Source organism: Euprymna scolopes, chromosome 5 (genome assembly GCF_053919585.1).
Source record: "Euprymna scolopes isolate OS-2025 chromosome 5, ASM5391958v1, whole genome shotgun sequence".
NCBI lineage: Eukaryota > Metazoa > Mollusca > Cephalopoda > Sepiida > Sepiolidae > Euprymna > Euprymna scolopes.
Window position 1 is genome coordinate 164,711,337 of NC_136486.1, and position 8,954 is coordinate 164,720,290.

At 36.5% G+C, this 8,954-nt stretch overlaps 1 pseudogene; it reads right to left on the minus strand.

The window, feature by feature from the left end:
* Window positions 1-249: 249 nt before the first annotated feature.
* LOC145277124 (5S ribosomal RNA) lies at window positions 250-366 on the minus strand (annotated as a pseudogene).
* Window positions 367-8,954: the final 8,588 nt, after the last annotated feature.

The following is an 8,954-nucleotide window of genomic DNA, read 5'->3' on the forward strand; positions in this document are numbered from 1 at the left end:
ACTACACTGTTCCCACTCTCCAAATCTCTATTATTAATAAAAATAATAGTATACTTTCGACTTCAGGCAGACAGATACCAAATCTCCATTTTTAATAGAAGTAATAGTATAGTTTCAACCTCAGACAGGTAATCTCAGGAAGACAAGTAAAGATGGTAGTTTCCTGTTGCTTTCCATCTTGATTCCGGGTGGGAGTGTATCTCACACGCCCGCAGATGCCAACCTGGAAATTTCTATGACTCGGCACGGTACATACAGCACCTAGTCTTCTCAAATGGTCAGCCATCTGGTACTGGCCAGGCTCATCGTTGCTTAACTTCAGTGATCTGACGGGAACCGGTGTGTCAATGTGATTGTGCCGTATATACGGGCAGACAGATACCAAATCTAAAAAATATAAATAAAAAACATAAATGAATAAGAAAAAAAAAACTGACAAATATAAGCATAAAAGTCAACAATTAAAAAAAGAATATGATTTTTAAGCAATTGAAAAAAATAAATAAAACTACTTAATAGGATTGCAAAAGAGGCGAAATGTGAGGTTAATATCTGAAAGTCAACACAAGAGAATAATAATAAACCATGAATTCCACTCCAAATTTGGCTATTACACAATCTGATGATCAGAGGAACATTAGAAACCACGGGTATATCTATATATCTATAAAAGTGAAAGTGTCTGTTTGTCTGTCTGTGTGTCTGTGTGTGTACATTTCCCTACGCAATAACTCTGTCAATTTTCAGTCTACAGACTCGAAATTTGATATACAGGGTAGTGAGATTTGGGAAAATCTTTGTAATCCGTTTTCGGTCAGAAAATTGTCGTTTAAGGGGGTCAAATTTTAGATATAAGTTCCTTGGACACGGATCTAACTTAATAACTTGATTTGAGCCTAAAACAATAAATTTTAAGGGGTCATAATAGGGGTCAAATTAAAAAAAAAATTGACCTCTGCGGTCTCTACCAAATTACTAAAGACAATTTCTTGTCTAAACATTTGAAATTTTACATAAAGGGTATTCAGAGATAGGACGAGCTTTTTAATCAGTTTGGGTGGAAAATTGAGCTAACAATATATAATGCATGCATGTATGTATGTTTGTGTGTCTGCTTAAAACTTTCGACAGGGGCGACGGATTTTCACACGATCAGTATCGTTTCGAAATCCGACCCTTCAGACGAGAAATATCGAAAAATTGGCTAAAAACATTAATTTCTTCACCCTCAACTGGACACTTTTTACAGGGAGGGGTTGCTTTCTTCAATGATATTTTCGAAAGTCATCCCCTCTTTTCGATTGTCTAGCCTTAATTTAAAACTATGTCACTTTCGGTTTTGCGGTGGTCGTAACAGAAAAAACGTCACGTTTTTTCCCACATTCTTTTCTTCCTTCATGGTATAGGTTCGAGCCTGCCTTCCTACTACCACTTTTTTTTTTTTTTTTTTTTGCTCAACACACACCTCCAAACACCCGGGCTACGCCGGGCACCCATGCTAGTATATATATAAACTTGTATTGGCAGAAAGACAGGACGTTGCTCGGGATTTAATTAAGAACATTATGCTGTTCTTCATTATGCTCCTAGCATCACATTATTTTATTTTCTCCTTTCCCCCAATATAAGTGTAAGAAACTGAAATTTTGGAAAACTGTCTGAATGCATATGGGTTACATTTTATTTCACTCCGAGTACATTTCATATGGGGGTGGTTCCAAGAGTAAAGCCTCCTATTTTTTAACTGAAAAAGTTGCAGAGGTATGAAGACAGGATTGGTACCATTAAAGCGAGTGATCATTTGTGCTCCAGAATTTATTTTTCTACACAGTCACCACCATTCTCAATACATTTTTGCCAGGAATTCAATGATGCATCTGTTTTCTGACGCATGTCTATGATAGGGGTTACTTTCTTAAGGTCTCACACCATCAAAATCTGTAACGGAGAGATGAAACTTTCCGGTCATGAAGCATAAGTTCAGTCATCATAACAATGTAATTGGCAATCCTTTTTGATCCATTAAAGTGGAATAAAAAAAATAGGATCCATTACTTTTGGAACGCCCCTCTTTTTCAAGGGGGTTCTTTTCTTTAAGAAGATTCTGTTTCTTATATTAGGTTGGTGCAAAAACAATATCGTTTTCTCAAATATGTTACTTTTATATATAATTTCTGAATTACATTAATATATATATATAGCCATGAAGCCATTTTGAAGCACGTTTTTTGCTCTATTGAATCAATTCTCATTCATGACAACGCTTACCCGCATGTTGCTCAACTGACCCTACAGAAGCTGAACGAATTGGGCTATGAGTCTCTGCCTTATCCGCCATATTCACCAGACCTCTCGCCCACCGCTTATCACTTTTTCAAGCATCTCGACAACTTCCTGCACGAAAAATGCTTCAAAAGTCAAGATGATACCGAATCGACCTTCAATGACTTAATCGCTTCCAGAACTCTGGATTTCTATGCTAATGGGCTAAATAAACTTGTTTCTCGTTGGCAAAAATGTGTCGATTTTAATGGTTCTTATTTCGATTAATAAAGTTTATTATGAAAGAAATTATGATCTTTGGAAGTTGAACGTCAAAAAACGATATTATTTATGCACTAACCTAATAACTCCTTTATAGAAGCTGCATAGAGAGTTGTCACCTTGAGGGGCACATAGAGTTTAGGAACCACTTTTATTTCCTCCTCAGAAAATTTTACATACAAATACATTTTTATTTTTTTCTGAGTTTTTGTAAAACATATTATTTTAAGTACATATCCTTTATAATACTGTCCAAATTGTTTCCATTACAAGCTCAATAAAGTTATGTTTCCGGCTTCAGAGCATATATACTGGCTGGTTGCATCCTAATGACCAAAGGAAAGAATCTGACGGTTGAATCTAAGATCGTGACTTGAGTATAAAATGTTTATTTTGGAGGGGGGGGGTCTCTTATTCTTATCTTTAAAGTGAATTTTTTCTGTTTTTGACCTGCCGTTCTTCTCATGTTTCTTGATCACCTTTCTTCCTTTTTCTGTTTTTTTTATTAATATTTAATTAATTTTTTTTAATTAATATCTAATTAATATGGCATAATCACGTTTGCACACCGGTTCCCGTCAGATCACCGAAGTTAAGCAACGATGAGCCTGGCCAGTACCAGATGGGTGACCATTTGGGACTTCCAGGTGCAGTATGTGCTCTCTGCTTATCTCGACATTGTTTCCAGTCGTCCTGGACTGCCCCTTGCCACTGGACTCAAGCAGCGCCGATTCAGGAGAGGTGTGGTTGGGGATTGTCCAACTCTTCCTACATAATTACATGCGCAGCTGCCCCTACAGAGGTATCCTTTGTCTTTCAAGACTGAATGGAGGCATCGATAGAATATTTGTGAGTCTCTGAAGAGCAGCCAAATAAACCAAGACATATTTTTCATTTGTTGTGAAATGCACGTCAGATGGTAAAGAAAAAATATATATAAGTATTCAACAAAATATAAACAAAATTATGATTGTGAACCGATTCTTTACTTTGATCATTAAGATGCAACAAGCGAGTATACGCACACACATATCATATATATCTTGAGTTGAGCATTTCGGGAAGTGATATACAAACTGCCATTTGCATATTAAGCGACGCTCTTTGTGTAAACAAATCGAGCAGAGACATTTGGACGATGTCAAAACTAAACATCGTTAAATTCATAAACCACACAGCAGCCACCATACAGCGTAATGGTGAGAAGTCTTGACTGTCATTCGGGCAGTTGGGTTTCGATCCTGGCTTGAGGCAGTTGACTGTCTAGCCGCACTGATGAGCTGCGAAACAGTACTGTATGTGAATGACATATATATAAATGTAATAAGTCCCCAGATGTACCTCTCCATCGTACAGTACAACTTACTCATGACACACAGGAGACTTATTGGTCTGTACTAAGAGGGAGATGACTTTTCACCTGAATTCTTAAATGGCATCCCCCACTAAACCACGAAGTCTATTTTGTACTCTATCAAAGCAGGATAGGCTGTTTTTAGCAGCTCCCGCCCAGATGTGGCAGCAGTACTCTATCCTTGGACGTACTTGGCTTTTATACAGATAGAGAATTGCATCAGTAGTGAGATATCTTCTGGAGCGGTAGAAGGATCCCATCATTTTCCAAGTGTCCTTGGCAACAGATTTGATGTACGTGTTCCATTTCAGATCAGGAGTAAAGATCAAACTCAGAAGCTTGTCAAAACATGGAGCTTCCTCAAGACGAGGCCATCCATTTCAATTGATGCCAGATGGGGATCAGAGCGTTGATGATGTAAAGATAGAAGTTTGGTTTTAGATGCATTAAAAGTGACCAGCCACCTCTTCCCCCATTGTACCAAGCACTCAAGATCAGAGGAGAGAGAATTAGAGAGAACTTTGTCATTTACGGCCTTTGATGTGTTGTCATAGATGGTCGTGTCATCAGTATAGATGTTAACGAATGATTTAAGTATGTGTTTTGGGAGATCATTGATGTAGATCAGGAAGAGAGTTGGGCCCAGGATGGACCCCTGGCGGACTCCAGCATTAATACTGTGGGCCTCTGATTTCTGCCCATCAACCACTACTCTTATGAACCTATCAGAGAGAAATGATTTAATGATTGAGAAAACATTTCCAGTTATACCATAGCTGGAAATCTTGTGAAGTAGGCCCTTATGCCATACCTTATCGAAGGCCTTCGATATGTCAAGAGCAATTGCCCTGGAAAGGAAACCTTTGTCAAGAGATTCACTAATCGTATGTGATATAACCGTTAGTACATCTGCTGTAATGGGGAAAAAGGTGGCTTGTTACTTTTAATGCATCTAAAACCAAGCTTTTATCTTTACATCATCAATGCTCTGATCCCCATCTGGCATCAATTAAAATGAATGGCTCTCGTCTTGGGGAGGCCTCATGATTTGGAAAGCTTCTGGGCTTGACCTTTACTTCTGATCTTAAATGGAACACATACATTAAATCCGTTGTGAAAGCCGCTGGAAAAATGGTGGGATCCTTCTATCGATCCAGTAGATATCTCACTGCTGATGCAATTCTCTATCTATATAAGAGCCAGGTACGTACAAGAATGGAGTACTGTTGCCACATCTGGGCAGGAGCTGCAAGAAAAGACTTATCCTGCCTTGATAGAGTTCAAAATAGACTTCGTAGCCTTGTGGGGGATGTCCTTTTCTCTTCCCTGCAACCTCTTTCTCACAGAAGAGATATTGCGAGTTTGTCTCTGATTTATCATTATTTTCATGGCAAGTGCTCGGTTGAGCGCCATTCTATGCTCCCCCCCCCCTCGCCAAACTTTCACAAGAAACACCTGTCTAGCAGAAAACACTATCACTAATTTCCCCATCTCTTTATCTGTGCCTAAACCTAAACGCAGATTCCATGAGCAAAGCTTCTTTCTTATAACTGCACGCCTATGGGATTGTCTTCTGTTTTTCTGCCTTTCAGCTGACTACAATATGGTTGTCTTCAAGTCTTATGTAAACAAGTTTTTTATGAGCCGTTCCATATAACTTAATAAATTTACCAAATCTTCATTACTAACGGTTACTATATTGTCCAATTTCTACTGTACACTTTAACCCTTATTCTTGCGTGGCCTCTTGGCCTTGATAAGTGGTGATGCCTATATAAAATATGAGTGAGAATGTGTGTGTGTGAAGACAGTTCTCAACCTATATATTCAATGAATTTTTGATCTACAGACTTGAAATTAGGTATATAAGATATTCAGACATGTGGAAAAATTTTTAATCGGTTTTCATCCGCAAAAAAGGGCAGCTAAGGGTACAAAATTGAAAAATGGGTACACAAGGGTCATTGGATTTTTATCTGTTTGTCAACTGTTTCACGAATGTGTATGCATGAAACATTCACATAACAGATTCCTTATGTTAAGAATAAGTAAGTTTGAAAACATTTTTTAAAACTGAGCTTATGGTTATCATACTTAACTAAGTGTCTTTAAGTTTTGGTTTCGATCTCAGCTGGAGTATTTTTTTTAATTACAAGAAGTGAACTGATTAGAAAAAAAAAACATAATACTCGCATGCACACATCTCAGTTTTTTTCTGTTTTTTTACTTCAGTTTTTTAAAAGGGATTTAATGTTATGTTTAATACATACGGTATTTCTGTTCATAATAAATAAGAAATCTGCATTGATTAAAATATAATGTTTATACATATTTTACGACTGGGCAACGCCAGTTGGCCTGCTAGTATATATATATATATATATATATATATATATATATATATATATATATATATATATATATATATGTGTGTGTTAAGATATATATAATTCCACGTATGCTTCTCGAATAGCAATTAAATTGTTATGAGGGGATTATGAAGCATAAAAACCATGCTGTTTTTGATATTTAATTTTTATTTTTTGATATTTTAAGTGATCCCCTGGTCTTGATCACAAAATGTAGCGAAAATAAACACATATATATGTTCATGATTATTAGCATTCATTAAAAAGATAACGATCTAGCCCTGTCCCTCTTTGGGTAGAGCACTGTCATAAAATGAGTTCACCTGCTGTTTTATTAGCATTATGCAAAGCTTTCTGTTTATTTGTAAATAAACAAGCAGATCGAGCACTGTAAAAGTGGTGGGCGGATGTCTATATAACTGGGCATCTGATGAGGTCGTTTACAAGCACCTAACATATGGGCCAGAAATTGGAACTGCCGACTATCAACTAGATGGTTGTAGGTTCAATCTCACGCTAGGGATGAGTGCTGGTATAGCTGCACTGATAAGCTGTGATACAGCGAAACTGTCTATGTGGATGACTATATATATATATATATATATATATATATATATATATATATATATATATATAGCTACACAGAACCTGCTTTTCCTAATCATACTGACGATTCCTTACGGATATGATGATTGGTAGTTTCTATCTTTCCATTCTTTAAAAACATAAGCTCGGTCGTCAATCTTATATAAATATAAATCAACCAATACAATTTCATTTAAGGGTTTCTCATTCAATCCCGGCTGACGCCAGGTCTTCCTGCTAGTATATATACCTGAACAGATTGAAGTGACCCCATAAGCATTGATATATTCATTTCCTCAAAGTACTGAAATCTACTCCTTCTTTCCACCCCACCCCACCTCTCACAGGATAGCCATCTCGTAATAAGGCGGTGGGAATTGTCAAGAATTGCTGTCACAGATATTTAGCCAGAATTCCTTTGTGATAACTGATTTATTTTCCTGATCCAAGAATTCCCAGACAAAATCTCTCTCTATAGAAATGGACAGATTTCTCTGATATGCAACCCAAGTCATCCCAAAGGTCAGCTTCAGATAAAAACCAAAAAGAGGAAAATATATGTAAATAAAAATGCAACATCCAATTATCTGTTGTTCTATTGGTCAGCATTTATTATGGGAGGAGAAAGGAATAGCTAACATTTTCTAAATAAGGTGGGAAAAATTGAAACGTGTCGTTGAGAAATGAAAACTATACCAAATAAACTGAAGATGATCAGCAAATCTAGAATTGTATGAATAAGAGTTATCTGCCCTTAATTTAAAAAGAAGAGACGTGCTAGTGTGATTGCAAGAGTTTGGATTGGATGGAGTAAGTTTCACGAACTTACTAACCATTACTAACCAGAAAAGTGTTTCAACTGTTGACTAAAGGAAAGGTGAAGCAGACATGTGTGCGAAGTGTTATGATGTAGCATTTTTTTTTTTTTTTTTTTTTTACACAGTGATCACCACTTATCAAGGCCCGGAAGCCACTCAGGGATAAGGGTTAATATTAGTAGAGATGTAAAATCTGAACAGCGAGGGTTGAGAACAGGTTACGGGTCATGGTGTCACTTTTTTTTTTTACTTGAAGGGTCATCACTTATCAAGGCCCGGGGACTACTCTAGGACAAGTATTAAGTGTTAGGCAGATGGTGAGACAACATGATCAGTAATGGTGGAACTTGGGTAATGATAGTTTTTTTTTAATTAATTTAATTAATCGTTATTGAGATGAGCATTATTAATTTATTTATTACGGACTATATTAATTCAACTATTCCTCTGGCCTTCATGACGGGATAGGAACCCCGAATCTCCTAACTGCATCCTCAGTAATTACTGCCTTCCATAGTTGTTGTTGTCTCACCACGTTTTGGCCAACTAAGCCTCTGGACGACTTTGGGTAGGATTGAAACCGCTATCTTCAGGCAATGTTCACCTCGAATCGTAGAGATTCAACATCTATATCCATTGTGCCACGGGCCCCAAAACAACAACTAAAAGATGAGGGCAATAGTCCGCAATAAATAAATGAATAAGGCTAGATTATTTAAGATGACGGCTCAGCAGGAACTTATTTTATAAACTACCACTAAATAAATATACTTTTAAAATATATTCACCATTACAATTTGTCCATTGTATAATGTATAAATTTAGTTCCCTTAAGTTCTAAATTTACAATATATCAATCTTGACTCAACGGGTCAGTGCACTAGAATTATTAGACTATCAGTTAGTTATCTTTCACGGGACTTATTTTACCAAGTCGTGTTAATGTCAAATAATTGATACATATTTGTTACGACCTTGGACATACGCTTTATGTTCACATCTATCATGAATGTGTTGAGAATACCGCATGTGTACGTGCGTAAGTGTATATGTTTGCAGCTATCTGTACTCGTATATGTGGGTATATGTGTTTCGTTTTTCCTTGTGTGTGTGTGGTTCAATTTTAAATAGCAATTTTAAACATTCATGTCATAATTCCATCCCTTTCACTTCCGTTGATTTTCTTTCAAGTATTTCGATGTTCCTGAGGAAAACTAATTTTTGTTAGGTGGTTTTAATTTTAGATTTTCTTTTGTTTTTCTAATTTCTCAATGTTTTTCATTA